Genomic DNA, 20,302 nt, shown 5'->3' on the forward strand with positions numbered 1-20,302 from the left:
CATTGGTTTTCTCCGGGTGCTCCGGTTTTTCCTATCATTTGGGAAAAAATGATTAGGCTAATTGGCGTCTTTTAAATTTACCTTTGTCTCTAGTCTACTACTAGTCTGAGACTACTACTAGTCTTAGAAGTAGCAGTCTACTTCGAAGACTACTACTCTTTGAAGTAGTCTCCTAGAGTGTGTCTTTAAATGGAGACACTCTATACTAAATGCAAAGCCGGACATTCCGTTTTTCAACTCCACCAACTCAGTTCCGGCGTCTCCAGCGTCCACCTCAGCTCCATCCACTTCTTCTGCATCTGCTCTAGCTCCAGCCACGTCTTCAGCGTCTACCTCAGTTCCATTCACATCTTCTGCGTTTGCTCCAGCTCCGTCCACGTCTTCAGCGTCTACCTCAGCTCCGTCCACGTCTTCAGCGGCTACCTCAGTTCCGTTCATGTCTTCTGCATTTGCTCCAGCTCCGTCCACGTCTTCAGCGTCTACCTCAGCCACGCCTCCAGTCACCTTTGCTACAGCCTTTCCGTCGTCTTCAGGACCAGTACTACTTCCAGTCACTGCTGCTGCGGACGTTGCGCCCCTCGCCGCCGCAGCAGACTCTGCGCCTCCCGCTACCACAGCAGCCTCTCCGCCTCACGCTGCCAGCCCGCATTCAGTTGCTTTCAGTCCTCACCACTTGGTGCTCCCTCTGAGTTTCCTAGTGCTCCCTCTGAGTTTCCTAGTGCTCTCTTTGAGTCTCCTAGTTCTCTCTGAGTTTCCTAGTGCTCCCGAGTCTTCTAGTGCTCCCCCCGAGTTTCCCAGTGGTCCCTCTGAGTTTCCTAGTGCTCCCTCTGAGTTTCCTAGTGCTCTCTTTGAGTCTCCTAGTTCTCTCTGAGTTTCCTAGTGCTCCCGAGTCTTCTAGTGCTCCCCCCGAGTTTCCCAGTGGTCCCTCTGAGTTTCCTAGTGCTCCCTCTGAGTTTCCTAGTGCTCTCTTTGAGTCTCCTAGTTCTCTCTGAGTTTCCTAGTGCTCCCGAGTCTTCTAGTGCTCCCCCCGAGTTTCCCAGTGGTCCCTCTGAGTTTCCTAGTACTCCCCTGAGTTTCCTAGTGCTCTCTTTGAGTCTCCTAGTTCTCTCTCTGAGTTTCCTAGTGCTCCCCAGTCTTCTAGTGCTCCCCCTGAGTTTCCCAGTGGTCCTCCTGAGTTTCCTAGTACTCCCCTCAGTTTCCTAGTGCTCTCTTTGAGTCTCCTAGTGCTCCCGATTCTCCACCTCCCAGTGCTCTCTCAGAGAAAACCATCACTCATCTCCTACCTGGGTCTGCTGCGTTCTCTCTCACCATCACCCGGATTTCATGACAGACACTCTAACTAAATGCATAGGTTTTTCTCCAGGTGCTCCGGTTTTTCCTTTAGGAAAAAAAGTGATTAGATTAATTAATCTTTTAATCTTACCTCTGTGTCTCACTCACTGACTGTTCACAAAGGATATGAACTTATCTATTTCAGATTCTTAATTTTTTTTTAGCACACACTCCTTAAATGGCCTCATACAATGTCTTCCAACCCTAGTGTTTCTTTATTTTCTGTCTTCTTACTCGTCTTAATTTTTAACTGATCATAGAATATGAGCAGTCTCTCTAAACTGGAGCGTCTTCCTGTTAAAAGGAAGTTGTTTAAGTGTTTAGGCTAATTGGTCTCTTAATTTTACCTCTCTCTCTCTCACTCATAACTATTGGACATACAAAAAAAATCTGAACTGAACAAAACTGTTTCTTTCTAGCACACGGTCATTAATGGCCTCATACAATGTCCTCCGGCCCTCCATTTCTATTTGAAATAGGCTTCTTCAGGACACCATTAACTAAACAAAAAAAAAAAAAAAAAAAGTGTGATTATATCACCAAGCTGAACACAGCAACTGCATTTAATCATATTTTCAATTTTACTGATATTTATTGGTGTTCTTGTGGAAAATACAGTGGTGGAAATAGAAAAAAATAATGTCCAATCAATCAATAAATCAAATTTTATTTCTATAGCACATTTCAGCAGCAAGGCATTTCAAGGTGCTTTACTTAAAGAAGAAATGAAAACAGTATGTGACATTAATAGATAGATGAAAAGTAAAGATAAAAATATCAGTTTTGTGTGTGTTTTTCAATGACTGAAAATTATTGAGACAAAAATAATTCAAAATTCTTATAATGAATTTTTCACAACAAATGATAAATATGATAAATGTCCACCCCTAGGCTTTACTCACAGTGGCACATGTCCTGTACAAACATGAGCAGAAAGGCCAGTGAGGAGTGAGGCCACTGACTCACTTTTTATTTTATTTATATAAAATAAAATATTTTATATAAATATAAGATATTTATATTTTATAAATATAAATATTTATATTTATATAATAAATATAAATATTTCATATTTATTATATAAAATATAAATATTTCATATTTATTATATAAAATATTTATATATTTTATATAATAAAATATATAAATATATTTTATATATATTTATATAATATATATATATATATATATATATATATATTATATAAATATATATATTTATATTTATAAATATTTATATTTATAAAATTATTTTTTATAAAGTTATTATAAAAAATAATAACTTTATTATTCTAAAAGAATAATAAAAAAGTAAGATTGCAATTTGCAACTGCACACAGAGTGGCATGTGAGGTATCACTAACAACTTGTTTTACACTGACTTCCTCCATTTAGTGAGAAAACACGTCTAATAAATAAGAAAAATTCCTAAAAGCTTATTTTAGGGAAAAGGCTACTTCTAATGCTAAGGCTAATGCTAAGGCTAATGATAGCACTAATTAGCAACTGCTAATTAACACGTAGCTAAGGCTAATTCTAAGGTTAATGCTAATGCACTGCCTTGCTTCCTATGCATTGCTATCGTAAGTTGTTTTTTTTATATAAACATACAGTCGGATCCATAAAGGTAATGTAACGTATACATTATAAGATCACAGAACAAAGTGTCAACAGAGCCAGACAACAACTGGGAGAGACAGAGAGAGAAATAAATAAATAAGTGATACAAAACAAAATGAAAAATAAAAAACATACAACAGGGCAGTATATTAAAGTATGAAACTTCTCCAAAAATTGGACAACTTAAACACATTTTTTTAATTTACTGGACATAAAGATTTATGAAACAAGTTTAAATCATTCATCCACTGCCTAAAGTTAGGAATGGTTTTAGAAAAGCCACATTTGTGTATATGAAATTTAGCCAACAATAAAACATTATTTATTCCATAGTCAATGAATTGATCATTGATGAAGATACCAAATTTAACATCTTGTATGGTTATATCTGCTAATTGTATACCATGGCTGAAAATAAACTGATGAAGATCTAGCCAAAAAGACTGAACCATTTCACACGTGAAAAACAGGTGATTTAAATCTCCAGTAACTTTTTCACAGAATACACACTTATCCAGATCAATTTTAAACCTGTGTCTCAGGAAGTTGTTAGTTGGACAGATTTTGTTTAAAATTTTAAATTGCATATCTTTTATTTTGGAAGGAAGTGGAAAACATAAATATTTTGATCTAATCTTTTTAATTTGTTCTTTGTTAAAGTCTCAAAGGATATACTCTCTTTTAAGCACATCCATGGCACAATAACTGGATAAACAGCTTCTTATGAACTTATTATTGCATTTGACATCACAAAAATCAACATTTTCAGTCAAGAGTCCTTAAACGAGGACAAACCATAGAAAAAATTAAATCTTGTCTGACCATGGATACAAGCTGACGAGGGAAGGCTTTAACGATTTTTTTGTATTTTGCCTGGGTACAATATAATTGAAATTTATCACAAAACTCTCAGAATGCTGTAATATGTTACACCATTTGCATCCAAAAAGTGAGCAACAGCCCACACACCTTTCCGAAACCAATTCTCGATATAAAAGGATCAATAGTCTAATCTGGATTTACATGTTCCATTTGGTTTATACCATGAGAAATCTTTAACGGCTGGATTAAATTCTCTCCAGATATCATGTAAATTATTACTAACTATAAAACCGTTAATGATTTTATTATATTGGGGATTCTCTATCCTAGCGGGTCATCTATCCAGCCACTCGTTTGGGGTGAGATTCCAATCTCCTCCCATTCATAAAAATTCTGTAGAGTATCGACTTTTTAAATCAGCAATGACATTGGATAGGTGAAACAACATCAACAGGTTCTGGTTATTGTTATTGTACCCATATACATTAATCAATATAACAAAACATCTTAAATTTTTACCACGACTGTCAACCAGTGACCCTCTGTGTCAGCCCGGTGGGTCAAGACATCTCCAGGGAAGTTGTTAAAGCAGATCGCCACGCCTGCAGATCTTGGGGAGCCGTGGCTGAACAGGATCTTGTCGCCCCATTGTTTCGACCAGAATGAAGAGTCTGTTTCTGTGGAATGAGTCTCTTGTAAAAATAAACAATTAGCTTTTTGCCCCTTGAAAAATAAAAATAAAGTTTTTCTTTTTGCCAAGTCTTTTAAGCCCCTAACATTTAATGAACCAAATGAAACTTTAACATTAACCATGAACTGTAATTAAACTCAAACTGCAAAAGCTGAAAACTGTGGAAGAATAATCGATCAACAAAGCAAAGCCTTCCTTAGAGCTACCAGACCATTACTACAATTTCCACCTTTAGAGTCTTATTAAGTCTAGACCACTTGTTGCTCCTTGCTGATCTGACAGAACACCAGCATCCTGCATGTTTTAGTTCTCTCCCTAGCGATTCTAACAACCTCCTCAGAAAGTCAGTGTTCTGCTTAAGCCTCTAATGAGCCATCATTTGATGCAGGTGTGTAAAACCAGGGAGAGAACTAAAACATGCAGGATGCCGTGTTCTGTCAGACAGCCCTACACTGTCAGGATCATAGACATAATATGATAATAATATATACATAATAATAATAATAATAATAATAATAATAATAATAATAATATATACATATATAATACATAATATCTTTTATTATGTCTATGGTCAGGATAGCCTACATGCAGTTAGTACGCATGCCCGCGCATGCGCATTAAGAAGTCCGACCGTTAGTGGAGTTGTCAGTTCAGCATACGCAACAAGTTATGACGAAAATAAGTTATTAAATTGTCTATAATATCACATAATATGATAACTAGATAAATGTACATGCGTTGTCGTGGTTTCAAAGTGTATTTAATGCAGATCTGGCTGCAGCTGCAGTCAACTACAACACACGCCCTTGTAAAACTCATTAATCTACTTAAACGCTAAATCAGGATGTCATACAGCTGTTCATAAAGTGTATGATGATCTACGTCATGATTCTATGTTGCTGATTAAATAAAATCATATGGTAATGACTGCGTATACATGTCTGAGCTAAGCGTTTGACTATCTGACAATGTATGTTGATCGGACAGAACACCCGCGCATGGGCATTAAGAAGTCCGACCGTTAGTGGAGTTGTCAGTTCAGCATACGCAACAAGTTATGACGAAAATAAGTCATTAAATTGTTTATAATATGACATAATATGATAACTAAATAGATATACATACGTTGTCGTGGTTTCAAAGTATATTTAAAGCAGGGTCTGGCTGCAGTCAACTACAACACACGCCCGTGTAAAACTCATTAACCTACTTAACCGCTAAGTCAGGATGACATACAAATGTCATACATACAATGTATGTATACGTTGTCATATACAACGTATATTGTATGCTGTCAGATCAATGTATGCTGATCTGACAGAACACCGGCCCTCAAGGACCGACTTTGGGCACCCCTGCTTTAGCTCAACAGTATTCAGTTGCACTGCCTTTGCTAGGTTAGCCATCAATGTGCTAGTTTGACGGTTTTCCTCTCTGATATCTTCTAATTGCGTCTCCATTCCCGTTATTTTTGTCTGCAGACTCAATGAATATCCAACTTGAAACTAACTTCACTGCGGTTTGCGTCTCTGTGTTGACTTCTGTTGGCTTGGTTTTCTTACCAGGCGGTTCTTTCCTCGGAGTTGAAGGAGCCGAATCAACATCACGGTCACGCTTCGGTAACGTTTATTTGAGATTCAGCGTAGTCATGTTCCATCTGTCTATGTGTCTGTTGCTGCTTCAAGAGTCCTTGTCTTCAGGATTTTGCTTTCTTTCTGAGCTTCTGGGAATCCATCATGAACTTTCGGGTGGAAATATACTACCCCAGATAGCACACGACGTTAAATCAACGTTGAATTATAGTTAGAATACTTGATTTTTGGTTGAAGTCGACAAATGACGGTGGATCAACCATCAAACAACCATCCACCTCTAGCCAATTAACTAACGTTGACTCTATGTCATTGAATCAATGTTGTTCAATTAACTAATCAATGTTGTTTTGTGGTTGAAACCTAATGAATGAAATGCCGATGTCTGATCAACATCTGATCAATGTTGAATCAATGTCAGCTGTTTTGCCGCACCCCTTCCCCTCCTCCTCATCAGCGCTGTGGGTCAGAGCATTTTATTACTGAGCGGGGTTATCACATTTAAATTAAGCACTGTAGAGGATAGTGGGTGGAGATTCCTTTCTGTACATTTTCTTACTTGTTCATAACAATTCTCACTGACTGTTTGTATGTGATATATTGACGCACTAAAAGGAGTGGAGCGGTCCACCCCCATCATTTACATGAGTGGGATGGCCCAACCACAAAGCTGCTTTGCTGTTGGCTTGTTGACAAAAGATGTTAATTCAATGTTGAATTATTATCACAAAGGTTGCATGTTTGGTTGAGGTCGACAACTGACGGTGGATCAACTATAAAACAACCATCCAACTCTAGCCAATTAACTAACGTTGAAACTGTGTCATTGAATCAATGTTGTGTGGTTGACATCAGATAAATGAAATGTCAACGTCGAATCCAGTGTGTTTCAGCACTGGTCCTCCAAGCCCTTCAAGTTTTAAGCATTTCCCTAATTCAGCACACATGATATTGATGTCTGATTAACAGGGTTTTGCTGAACTGAAAACACGCAGGTCAGTTTGATTGAGGACAAGATTTGGGGAAGATCTATCCAGATAGCACACGATGTTAATTCAATGTTGAATTATTATCACAAAGGTTGCATGTATGGTTGAGGTCGAGAACTGGCGGTGGATCAACCATAAAACAACCATCCAATTCTAACCGTTGAAACTGTGTCAATGAATCAGTGTTTTGTGGTTGAAATCTAATGAATGATCAACGTCTGATCAATTTTGAATCAATGTCAGCTGTTTTGCCACACACCTTCTTCCCCTCCTCCCATCCTCATCAGAGCTCCGGGTGAGAGCATTTTATTACTGAGCGGGGGTTCTCACATTTTTAATAACACTGTAGGCTAGTAAGTGGTGATTCCTTTCTGAACATTTTTTTACTTGTTAATAAAAATTCTTACTGACTGTGATATATTGACACGAAAACATCTACAACTTACTACAAGGAGTGGAGCGGTCCACCCCCACCATTTACCTGAGTGGGATATCCCAAACACACAGCCACTTCGCTGTTGGCTTTATTGCAAATGATGTTAATTAAATGTTGAATTATGATCACAAAGGTTGAATTTATGGTTAAGGTCAACGACAGAAGCTGGATCAACCATCAAACAACCATTCAATTCTAGCCAATTAACATCCGTTGATTGAAATGCCAACATCAAATCCAGTGTTTTTCAGCACCAGTCCACCAGGCACACTACCCTGTAAGTTTTAGGCATTTCCCTAATTCAGAACACATGATTTTAATTGACATCTGATTAACAGGGTTTTGCTGAACTGAAACCACGCAGGTCAGTTTGCCTTGAGGATAAGGTTTGGGGAAGAACTAGTAATCTAAATGTTCAATCAGTGTAAGCTGTTTTTTGCACCCCTCCGCCATTCAAACGACCAACCCCCTTCCCTCCACCCGCCAAAGACACACACACACCTCTTTCCCCCTGTGATGGCCAAATCCATGGCCACACTCTGAAGGCAGAAGTCGGCAATTCTTATGCACAATTTAGTTTTCATAATTTTTTTTTTTTCATTCAAATACAACACTTTAGTTTCAGTAAAACATTAGTTGATTTGGATACATTTGTTCTTTATGTTAGCACGCACATTTAGTTAACATGTGTATTTATATCAACTTTAAAGTTTAATTTGTTTGCAACTAACTGTTTTTTGCCAGTACTTACCTGCCTTGGAGTGGCCAGACAAAAGATGGATGCCAGGGCTCAGCAGGCTTAAATGCTGATTGAACTGCACCACTAGTTCTTGCTGGCAGGGGAAATTTGTAGTTTCTTTATTTAGATAAGTTTTGTATTTAAGTAAATATTAGTATTTAAACTTTAATATTTTTGATTTTCAGAGATGACAGAGATATACATGAACAAGAAGAAGCAGCATGAGAATTTGAAGGCAACCATAAAGAGCAAAGGGGCTAAGGTAGAAACGAAATTGATAAAGATAAAATTGATCAAACCAAAGCCGAAACACAAATACACGCTCCACAACCGATCCAGGAGAAAAAACCCCAGCTTCCCAAAACAAAATCGATACGCAATCAAAGAATTCTGGTTCTGCGGGAAGGGAAGATAGAGCCAGCCTTCAATGATGAAAATGTGACAACAGAAGCAAAGCTGAAGCCTACACCTCGCAGCAAGAGGAAGCCTGAAATGCGGCCTACTACATGCCAAAACAGGCAGCACGGCAAACAAAAAACAACCCAACAGGGTGGGCGGATGGGGCGACAGAGCTAGAGTCCAAAGAACAAAACTAAATCCACAAAGAAACTAAAACAAAACAGTCCGGGGGTCGACCACGGCACAAGAGGTGGAGCTCCCGTGGGAGGTCCGGAGGGCGGCGACGTCGGAGGCGGAGCTGGAGCCGCGGTGGGCGTCGCCGGCGCAGCAGGAAGCGGAGTCCTGCAGGCGGGTCCGGCGGGCGTCGCCGGCGCAGCAGGAAGCAGAGACATGGAGGAGGGTCCGGCGGTCTCCGCCGCCGTAGCAGGAGGCACTCGGGCCCGTGGGGCCGGCTGGAGGCCCTGGAAGGCCGGCAGAGGGGCCGGCCGGCAGGGACTACACACAAAATGAACTCAAAAATAACACAGAAACACGGATAGTGACATGCAGGAGGATTTGGAAAAAGCTCATATACAAATTGAGCTTCTAAACGAGAAAATTGATTCACTCACAAAAGACCTACACTGGTCCCTCAAACAAAACAAATACCTGGAAAGTCAGCAAATCCCAAAATTACAACACGAGGTAGAGAACTGGAGTTACCACAGGACTCAGCTGTTAACTGAGATAAAAGACTACAAAAATAAGGTTAAAGAGCTTCAAGCCTCTTTAAAAAACCAGGAGGATTTGGAAAAAGCTCGTATACAACATTGAACTTCTGGCTGTGGGACTACGTCCGTATTATCTGCCGAGGGAGTTTACGTTAGTCATAGTGGTCATGGTTTACATTCCCCCATCAGCTGTTGTAGTGGCGGCTGGTGATGTCATCAACTCGACCGTGGCAAAATTTCAAACTCAACACCCGGATGCTTTTTTGGCCACAAAACCTTTAACAACTTTCAGCAGTATGTGGACTGTCTCACCCGGGATAATAACACTGGATCTCCTATGTGCTAATGCTAAGTGTAACACGGGGTCAAGAACCCAGATAGTGACTGAGGACGTGGCCCTAAAGCCAACTGGTAGACCACTGAAATATCAAGTGGTCTAGAGTTTCCCAATTAGTTATACCCAGGTAGGTCTGGCATGATAATGAGGAAACAGAAATAGTATACAAAATATATTTTATTTATAGATTCTTTTACAGTATTAAAATAGGCTTTATTGTTCTAATTTAAAACTCAATAAGGCTCAAAAACCCAGGACAAGACTAGAAGCAATTGGAACCAAAACAAATGCAAACCAAATTAGTAGAAACACAAAATAATGTTAGACAAAAGAAAAACAAATCCTGCATTGCCCCAACCCAGTCCTAAGGCTGTGCGCAATACGCTAATAAAAATAAGGAGCTATGATGTTCTGGTTCTGCACTGTTTGTGGGAGCATAATAGGCAACAGCAGCAATCTGCAATACCAAAAGAAAACAATGACGCATCTGCTGACAATAATATAGACAGGTAGAGTAGTGACATCAAAAATCCATTTATCCTACCAGTGTCAAATGTCCACGATCTGAACACTCTCACAGCAACCCGATGAGCACGATGCCAGCGCTCATCTGACTGAGAGCCAACTCAAACAATGGACCCAACAAACACACTCAGATTGGCGTGCACACCCGGTGCCTATATACGCTAATGAGCCCGACAAGGCTGTGAACGGAAGTGAAGGTAGGGAGGGGCCTAGATGTGTTTAAGGGCCCAAACTGGGTGGGAATTTACAACCACTGGATGTAAACTAGGTCTTCCAGTAAAACCACCCGGTTACATAAGGATGCATACAGCGCCTCAGCCCTTCCCCCCCTTGGACGGTCAGACCATAACTTGGTCAGACTGTCTCCCAGGTATGTTCCTCCAGTGAGGAGGCAACCCGTGCACACCAGGACGATGAGGAGGTGGTCGCCGGAAGCTGCTGAGGCACTGCAGGACTTCTTTGGGTCGATGAACTGGGAGGCACTCTGTGAGCCTCATGGGGAGGACATTGATACCATGACCAACTGCATTACAGACTACATTAGGTTCTGTGAGGACACTGTCACGTGTACTCGGACCGTACGCTGCTTCCCTAACAACAAACCTTGGATTACAAGTGATCTGAAGGCACTTCTAAATAAAAAGAAGATGGCTTTCAGGGTTGGAGACAGAGAGGAGCAGAGGAGAGTGCGGGGTGAACTCAAGGAGACACTGAGGAAATGCAGGGACAACTACAGGAGGAAGCTTGAGTCCAAACTCGAGCAGAACTGTGTGAAAGATGTGTGGACGGGTTTAAAACTCATCATTGGGTCGAAGGGGAAGGACACACTGACAGCAGGGAGTCTGGAAAGGGCAAACCAGTTTAACCAGTTTTTTAACAGGTTTAGCTCACCCACGGCTACTCCCCTGTTGCCTCCATCTCCCCACACATCCACATCGTCTCAAGTTGCTCCACACACCTTTCAGCTTTCTCCTGCACGACCCCCTTCCATCTGCCCGCCCCCTCCCTCCTCCTACTCGCTCACCTTCTCCACAGACAATAACACCAACCCTCAGCTACTGGTGACCGCTGGCCAGGTTAAGAGGCAGCTTGAAAGACTTCACCAGGGGAAGGCGGCAGGCCCGGACGGCATTACACCAAGGGTCTTGAGGACCTGCGCCAGTCAGCTGTCTCCTGTACTGGTACATCTGTACAACCTGAGCTTGAGTCTGCAGAGGGTCCCGTTGCTGTGGAAGACGTCACACATAGTTCCTGTGCCCAAGAAGGCGAGACCATCAGACCCAGAGGACTACAGACCTGTTGCTCTCACATCTCATGTGATGAAGGTTATGGAGAGAGTGATCCTTGCCAAGGTAAGGTGACAGAGATGTACATGAATGAGAAGAAGCAGCATGAGAATTTGAAGGCAACCATAAAGAGCAAAGGGGCTAAGGTAGAAGATAAAATTGATCAAACCAAAGCCGAAACACAAATACACGCTCCACAACTCAAACCGCTACCACCGATCCAGGAGAAAAAAACCCAGCTTCCCAAAACAAAATCGATACGCAATCAAAGAATTCTGGTTCTGCGGGAAGGTGTCATGTTGGCATTTACACTACGAACCCACATGCAGAACACAACTCGGGACGCGAAAGATCAGTTAAAGTGATTTATTAACAAAAGATTTCCAGGTAGGCTCTCAAACAACGAAGGGACGGCGATAGACGGGTAAGCCAGGACTTCTGGGAACAACAACAGATCGGGAGGTGAGTTCAGGGACCGTGGGGATTTTCCAGAGCTTTAAAGTTGTATGCTTACTCAGAGAGGAGAAAAAACAATGGCGTGGCCAGGTGTGGGGCGCTGGAGGTGGAGGTTGTGCTGCGGTGGAGGGCGGACAGGTAATAGGATCCTGACGTCGTCACGGAGAGTGATCGGACTGCCTGCTTGGATTCCCAGACACTTCTTGTTTCACGGAGGAAAAGGTGAGTGGTGGCCGCCTTGGGCACCAACGGGTAACGTGCCCACGGCGTCGCAAGGGAAACTCGGGACTACAGTCAGACTTGAAGTTGCAGGAACAGCTGAAAAAATCCAAAGAACAGATGGCGTTAGATCAGAATCAACAGGAAGCTCGACTAGATCGCTGGAGAGGGCTCTGGGTTACCATTACTGGCTAACACTCAAGCGTTGGTTTGCTGGCAGTCACCGTCTCTTAAAGTCCCGCTGACAAGTGGATAGGGAACCGGTGTGACGGTGACGTCAGCCCTTCAGTCCTCCTATCCTAGCCTCCACAGTGCCATCTGGTGGTGATGGCAAGCCATAGGAACAGAAAAAAAAAGGCAAAACAAAAACCCCAACTCCTGACAGAAGGGAAGATAGAGCCAGCCTTCAATGATGAAAATGTGACAACAGAAGCAAAGCTGAAGCCTACACCCCGCAGCAAGAGGAAGCCTGAAATGCGGCCTACTACATCGGCAGGCAGGAGGGTTTGTCCCCCAGAAACCAAGGGGAGAAAAATGAGCAGACCGGAGTGCCACCAAATTTAACATCTTGTATGGTTATATCTGCTAATTGTATACCATGGCTGAGAATAAACTGATGAAGATCTAGCCAAAAAGACTGAACCATTTCACACGTGAAAAACAGGTGATTTAAATCTTCAGTAACTTTTTCACAGAATACACACTTATCCAGATCAATTTTAAACCTGTGTCTCAGGAAGTTGTTAGTTGGACAGATTTTGTTTAAAATTTTAAATTGCATATCTTTTATTTTGGAAGGAAGTGGAAAACATAAATATTTTGATCTAATCTTTTTAATTTGTTCTTTGTTAAAGTCTCAAAGGATATACTCTCTTTTAAGCACATCCATGGCACAATAACTGGATAAACAGCTTCTTATGAACTTATTATTGCATTTGACATCACAAAAATCAACATTTTCAGTCAAGAGTCCTTAAACCAGGACAAACTTTAGAAAACATTAAATCTTGTCTGACCATGGATACAAGCTGACGAGGGAAGGCTTTAACGATTTTTTTGTATTTTGCCTGGGTACAATATAATTGAAATTTATCACAAAACTCTCAGAATGCTGTAATATGTTACACCATTTGCATCCAAAAAGTGAGCAACAGCCCACACACCTTTCCGAAACCAATTCTCGATATAAAAGGATCAATAGTCTAATCTGGATTTACATGTTCCATTTGGTTTATACCATGAGAAATCTTTAACGGCTGGATTAAATTCTCTCCAGATATCATGTAAATTATTACTAACTATAAAACCGTTAATGATTTTATTATATTGGGGATTCTCTATCCTAGCGGGTCATCTATCCAGCCACTCGTTTGGGGTGAGATTCCAATCTCCTCCCATTCATAAAAATTCTGTAGAGTATCGACTTTTTAAATCAGCAATGACATTGGATAGGTGAAACAACAACATTGTACCCATATACATTAATCAATATAACAAAAACACCTTCAATTTTTACCACGACTGTCAACCAGTGACCCTCTGTGTCAGCCCGGTGGGTCAAGACATCTCCAGGGAAGACGTTAAAGCAGATTGCCACGCCTGCAGATCTTGGGGAGCCGTGGCTGAACAGGATCTTGTCGCCCCATTCTTTCGACCAGAATGAAGAGTCTGTTTCTGTGGAATGAGTCTCTTGTAAAAATAAACAATTAGCTTTTTGCCCCTTGAAAAATAAAAATAAAGTTTTTCTTTTTGCCAAGTCTTTTAAGCCCCTAACATTTAATGAACCAAATGAAACTTTAACATTAACCATGAACTGTAATTAAACTCAAACTGCAAAAGCTGAAAACTGTGGAAGAATAATCGATCAACAAAGCAAAGCCTTCCTTAGAGCTACCAGACCATTACTACAATTTCCACCTTTAGAGTCTTATTAAGTCTAGACCACTTGTTGCTCCTTGCTGATCTGACAGAACACCAGCGCATGCGCATTAAGAAGTCCGACCGTTAGTGTAGTTGTCAGTTCAGCATACGCAACAAGTTATGATGAAAATAAGTCAAATTGTTTATGATATGACAACTAAATAGATATACATGCGTTGTCGTGGTTTCAAAGTGGAAAAGTATTTGAAAGAGGCAGAGAAGGAAAATAAAGCTCTTGAGAAGAAACTTCCCTTAACCCCAATGGAGGAAGCCATCGAGAGAACTAAACAAGAGTTTAAAGCAAGGGTGGATTTATCTTCATGCGCACTAACTGTGGAAAAAAAGCGAAATAGGACATTGAAAGAACGTCTGACAAAAAAAAGAACAGGAGGTAAGTAAACTCATGGAGGAGCAGGCTGAGACCTCAAAGCTCTTAGCTTTACAGCAAAAGAAAGAGGCTCTGGCTGTGAAGCAACGTTTAGCCCATACCGAATATGATTGGAGAGACCTGAAGAATGAAAATAAATGCTTAAATTATCAGATAAAGGTATTCTCTGAATCCAGGCAGAGAGATCAACAACAGATTAAAGAAGTCACCAACCCAGCAGGGCCGAGCGCAAATCGTGACACCGCACCTACTAATGGCACTTCTGGTGGCAGGTGTCATTACGCGCCACAAGTGCCACTGTTTTCGGGACTAGCTGCCAGTGTTGTCACTGACTTCGGCTGACCTCGGCACCTCATACTGGCACTTCTGCTGACACCTGCCACAAGTGCCACTGTTTTCGGGACTAGCTTCCAGTGTTGTCACTTACTTCGGCCGACTTCGGCTGACCTCGGCACCTCATACTGGCACTTCCGCTGACACCTGGGTGATTCTCACGAACCCAGTCCTTTGAATGTCTAAGAAGATTTTAAAGTCATACTCATGAAAATTAAAAATAATTCACTTTTATTTGAACAATCATTTCTAATATTTGGCACAGTTAATTGTTAGTTACCAAAATATTTTTAAAATGTTTTTTAACTAATTTTAGAGTCAGAAATTCATTACCGTAATGCGTCCACAGTAAAAAAAAATGCTTTCACCTCAATTTATCATTGTAATTATTCAAGCTGGTTTATAAAAAATACTACCAACTTGTGTAAAATAATGTAAACTAGCTCAATATTGTAATATCTAATGATTTTCTATTAAATAATAAAATATATTTTAATAAAAGTGAGTGTCCAGAGGTGCAAAACTCATTACCGTAGCACCTTGTTCGAAGTCCTGTTAAATTTATAGAATTTTTAAAAATTGAGTTATTTTGACCCATAATGTACCACAAAGAAGAGAAGACAAAATATGGCTAAAAAATAAGATTATTTGACATATTTTGATTATGATAATTATGTTTCTCCTTGCATATGCCTATTCGCACATCATAGGCGATCATTACCGTAATGTGCATTACCTCATGTGCTTAAAAAGTAAATGATTAGATATTTTTCTGTAGAGAAGATATCAGGGAATTTGTATTGTAGGTGAAAATTTTTTAGCTGACTCACCATGGCATGCTACCATTTTAAGCTATCTCATGCGAATGTCACTCATTACCGTAATGCACAACTTTCATTACTGCGTAATTTTATACCTGTTGCGGTAATGAAAAACAAGATTACGGTGATGAAGTGTCTTTTTGAAATTAAAAAAATAGATAAATACATAGTGCATTTAAACTTTAATACACCTTCTTATTGTTTTTTTTACACAATTACAGCAGTTTTTTATTTACTTCCTACTTATGAAAAATGGTTATGCTATTTTATGGCAACAAATATTAATTACCTAATGTGAAGGGCAAAAGGAAGTAGTGCTGGATATCAATTAAAATTTCCAAAAATGCTTAGATTCAGAGGGACCCATTTCAACTCATGATCCAATTTGATGGTTTTTCGATTCAGTTAAGGATATTCCGCTATCAAAATTTTACTTGGAAGGTGAATGAGTGAAAGAAGATGTTTACTGGGGGCAGTTCTCCTGGACTGGCAGCCCAGGGGGGTAGTCCACCTACAGAGTATGCTCCAACTACAGAGGGTTCTTAGGCCTCCCTGGTAATGTCTATTCTGTGGTTCTGGATTAGTCGAATCTAAGCTTCAGGAAGAGCAGTGTGGGTTTTGTCTTGGTCGTGGAACACTAGACCAGCTCTACACCCTCAGCAGGTCCTGGAGGGTCCGTGGAAGTTCGCCCAATCAATCTACATGTGTATTGTGAACTTGGAAAAGGTGTTCGACCGTGTCCTTCAGGGAGCCCTGTAGGGGCTGACAGTAAGTCGGGCTGGTTTCCGGTGAGAGTTGGACTCCGCCAAGGCTGCCCTTTGTCATCGATTCTGTTCATTACTTTCATGGACAGAATTTCTAAACGCAGCCAAGATGTGGAGGGGGTCCGTTTTGGTGGCCTTAGGATCGCATCTCTGCTTTTTGCAGATGATGTGGTCCTGTTGGCTTCATCAGGTCATGATCTACAGGTTTAGTTCCCAGTATATCTGTAGTCATGGATGGGAAAATAGAGTGAGAAATTGACAGGTGGATTGGTGCAGCGTCCACAGTGAAGCATATACTGCTTTTCATTGTAAGCAGTAATGGCTTTCCATTATGGTTCAGCAATATGCAACATTTTCTCAGTTGCACTGGTCTGCCCTGGTGAAGAGAGAGCTGAGTCAAAAGACAAAGCTCTCAATTTACTGGCCAATCTACAACCCTTCCCTCATTTATGGGCATGAGATTTGGGTCATCACCAAAAGAACAAGATCACAGCTACAAGAGGCTAAAATGTTTTTTCTCTGGGCTCTCCTGAAGAGACAAGGTGAGAAGCTCGGTCATCTGGGAGGGACTCAGAGTAGAGCCACTGCTCCTCCACATTGAGAGGAGCCAGTTGAGGTGGCTTGGGCATCTGGTGAGGATGCCCGAGCCACCTCAATAAATAAATCACCCTTACATAAAAATAAATAAAAATAAAAAAAAACACCCAGTGAAGGACATAGCCTATTATCTAGGTCTGTGTAATAATATCGATTTTTGCGATATATATCAATATTTTCTTTCCTAGAAAAAAGTCGATATAGTAATGCAAGTATTGTAACATCCAACTGTCATCTTGTTCACTCATTGCTTGCTTCGCCGGGAGAGTGATTAGGTCGTCAGGCTTAGAGTGATTCCTTCAGATGTTAAGTGTCAAGGTTAAAAAGGTATCAAACTATTCAGAGCAGGGTGCTTGGTGCACTTTATTTACTTCACAAATGCATGTAAGCTACAGTTTGTACTGTTTCAATTAAAAGAAACATGTCTTCTCAACACTTCTTTGATTCATTTTGTCTAGCTGTTGACTTTAAGTCTGTGTCCATGTCCAACCAGAGCCAGGTATTGTGTAGTTGGTGCTTTTAATCAGTTTTCAGTTAATTCAATCCAACTCTTAAGTCACAAAATGTCACCAAAATCACTCTGTCCCTCTAAAATCTTTCAGAAAATTGCAAAAGTGTATTGAATTGTATTGTTTGCTGAATATCGCAATATATGGTATCGTGAGCAGAATATCGTGTATTGTATTGTATTGTGAGATTATTGAATCACTACAGCCCTACTATTCCTGAGGATTGATGAATTCGTCCAATTGCCCAACCTTACATTCCAAGCAATAAGCAGAGATGAAAAAAAGTCAGTTGTGGGTTTGTTTCCATGGCTCAATGTTGGTAAAATGTTTAATTTGCAGATGTGTTTTGTTACATGCCATTTTATTATTTATGTGTAGTTAAATGTTAGTGTAATTATAAAGTGTTCATTACCGAAACATTCTTATTCATTACCGACATACGTTTTTTTCATTACCGCTATGCTCATTTTATGATAATTTATTTAGATTAGATAAAAGAATTACATGAACTTTTTAATTCCTCAATTAAATGGTCAGACTCTTTTATATTATGGTTGTGTTGTTTTTTCAATTTAATGATTTAACACAAAATTAGAACAAAAATAGATTTAAAAAATCGTATTCATGTTACGGCAATGAAATAATTGTTCACATTAAAATAATACATTTTGTTATTAATGACTATTGTTTGTTGGTACCTTCTCCTTTGTGGACACTGAAGTCCATGGTGTCCAAAAAAAGTGGAAAAATGTTTTTGTGGTTTCATATTTCTTCATCAAAATTGTGTTACGGTAATGAATTTATTTCTTCAAAGTCAGACTAAAATGTCTAAAAATACCTTTAAAAATATGCATAAAGGTTATAATTTTACATTGAAAGATAAAATCAGATTCTATTTTATAAAGAAGGTGTGTTTTTGTGTGCATACAATGCGTTTTTATTTTTGTTGTAAGTTGTACCATGTTCGTGAGAATCACCCACCTGCCACAAGTGCCACTGTTTTCGGGACTAGCTGCCAGTGTTGTCACTGACTTCGGCCGACTTCGGTTGACCTCGGCACCTCATACTGGCACTTCCGCTGACACCTGCCATTAGTGCCACTGCTTTCGGGACTAGCCGTAAGTGTTGCCACTGTCTTCGGAAAATGGACTACATATCCCATGATGCTTTATTACTAGTCGAAGAAGAACTTGAAGACAGACGAAGAAGAAAGAATTTAATAAGAGTTTTTTTTTTCGCAGAAAGGCTTATGTTAGCTGAATTCCTACACTTTTTCGTATATCATTATGTATGATTCGTTCATCCTATTTATTCACTAAAGTTCATCTGAATAATCCAGACGACTCCTTCCGTCTTTGAATTAGTCAAATACACAGCAGGTATCAGGGATGCCATTGGTTTCGGCACCTTTGTAACAGCTCAGTCTGGCTTCCACTAGAGCTGCCGTTAGGTGTCCAGGATGTTTCAGAGCTGTCTCAACTGGTGCCGATGTTTTGGGGGATGGCAATGACAGTTTTTGGAAAACGTGTTACTTATATTGCCTGTTTATAAATTTTTATTTCAATGTTAATTGTATTGGTTAATTATCCTTGAATATTTTTGACTTAATTTAATTGAAGGAAGATGGCCAAAGTAATTGAATCTACCACTAAGTGTCACTATTACAGTGGAACCTGTTGAACCCCGTTGGGTTGCCAGATGGGGCTTTGGCCAAGATGGAAATACGTAGTAGTTGTGTAAAACGTATATTGTAGAAATTAATAAAGTTTGAAAAATAATTTTTAAGCGTATTGATTATAATTTCTCATGGATGAATAAGTTATTTGATCCTGATGTAGTAAATTCACACGTTGACTAAACATGAATTTTACAGTAAACTTCAAATGATTTCAGAGAGGGATTTTATAATACACAAATATTTTAGTTCTTGGCTATTGAAAACTTAAATCATATGTTATTGCTGTTTAAAGTATTTACATATAATGGCTAATATTGACAAATCAATTACTATGCATATACTTTGTGATATAAACTTTAAAAAATGTTGAAACATATCTGCCAAATAAAATAATATGTAAACAGCACAATTTTCTTTGAAAAAAGCTTTTGCATCTTAAGTATAACCCAAAGTAATTTTTATTTCCAACAATATGTAACAATCTTGTTCTTAATGCTGCTTAAGATTCACACATTGTCAAAGTTTTTGAGGTGTACATACTTTGTGTTTTGACTTATCAATATTCAATATTAGTGTAAAAAATTTGAAGGTGGTTTAACTTGAAAGTGAAAGTCCTCCTGCTGCCTTGAAAATGCTATTGAAATGCATTTTGTAGCTCAGATTTTAGTCATTCTCTCATCTTTGAATAAGAAAACTTTGAAGACAATGAACAGAACCAGAAACAAACACAGAGAAGCAACCTTCATGTATGCCATACAAATCTGTAATGTACTTGACAAATAATGAAAAATAGCAGAGATTAAATTTATTAAATAATAACAAGTAATAACTCTTTAAAACTGGTTAACAGGCATTTTTGGAAAATTATGATAACATGTTTTTTGAAAAATTGCATTATCTTAAAACACTGAAAGTTATAGTGGCTGCCTGGTCTTATGTATACGTTGTCATATATAACGTATGCATACGTATACATAAGTTGTATATGTATACGTTATATATGTATAGCTCATATACGTTGTATGCAATGTATGTATGTTGTCCGATCAATGTATGCTGATCTGACAGAACACCGGCCCTCGAGGACAGACTTTGGGCACCCCTGCTTTAGCTCAACACTATTCAGTTGCACCGCC

Source organism: Poecilia mexicana, unplaced genomic scaffold, assembly GCF_051168715.1.
Source record: "Poecilia mexicana isolate PSO_F unplaced genomic scaffold, ASM5116871v1 scaffold_11, whole genome shotgun sequence".
NCBI lineage: Eukaryota > Metazoa > Chordata > Actinopteri > Cyprinodontiformes > Poeciliidae > Poecilia > Poecilia mexicana.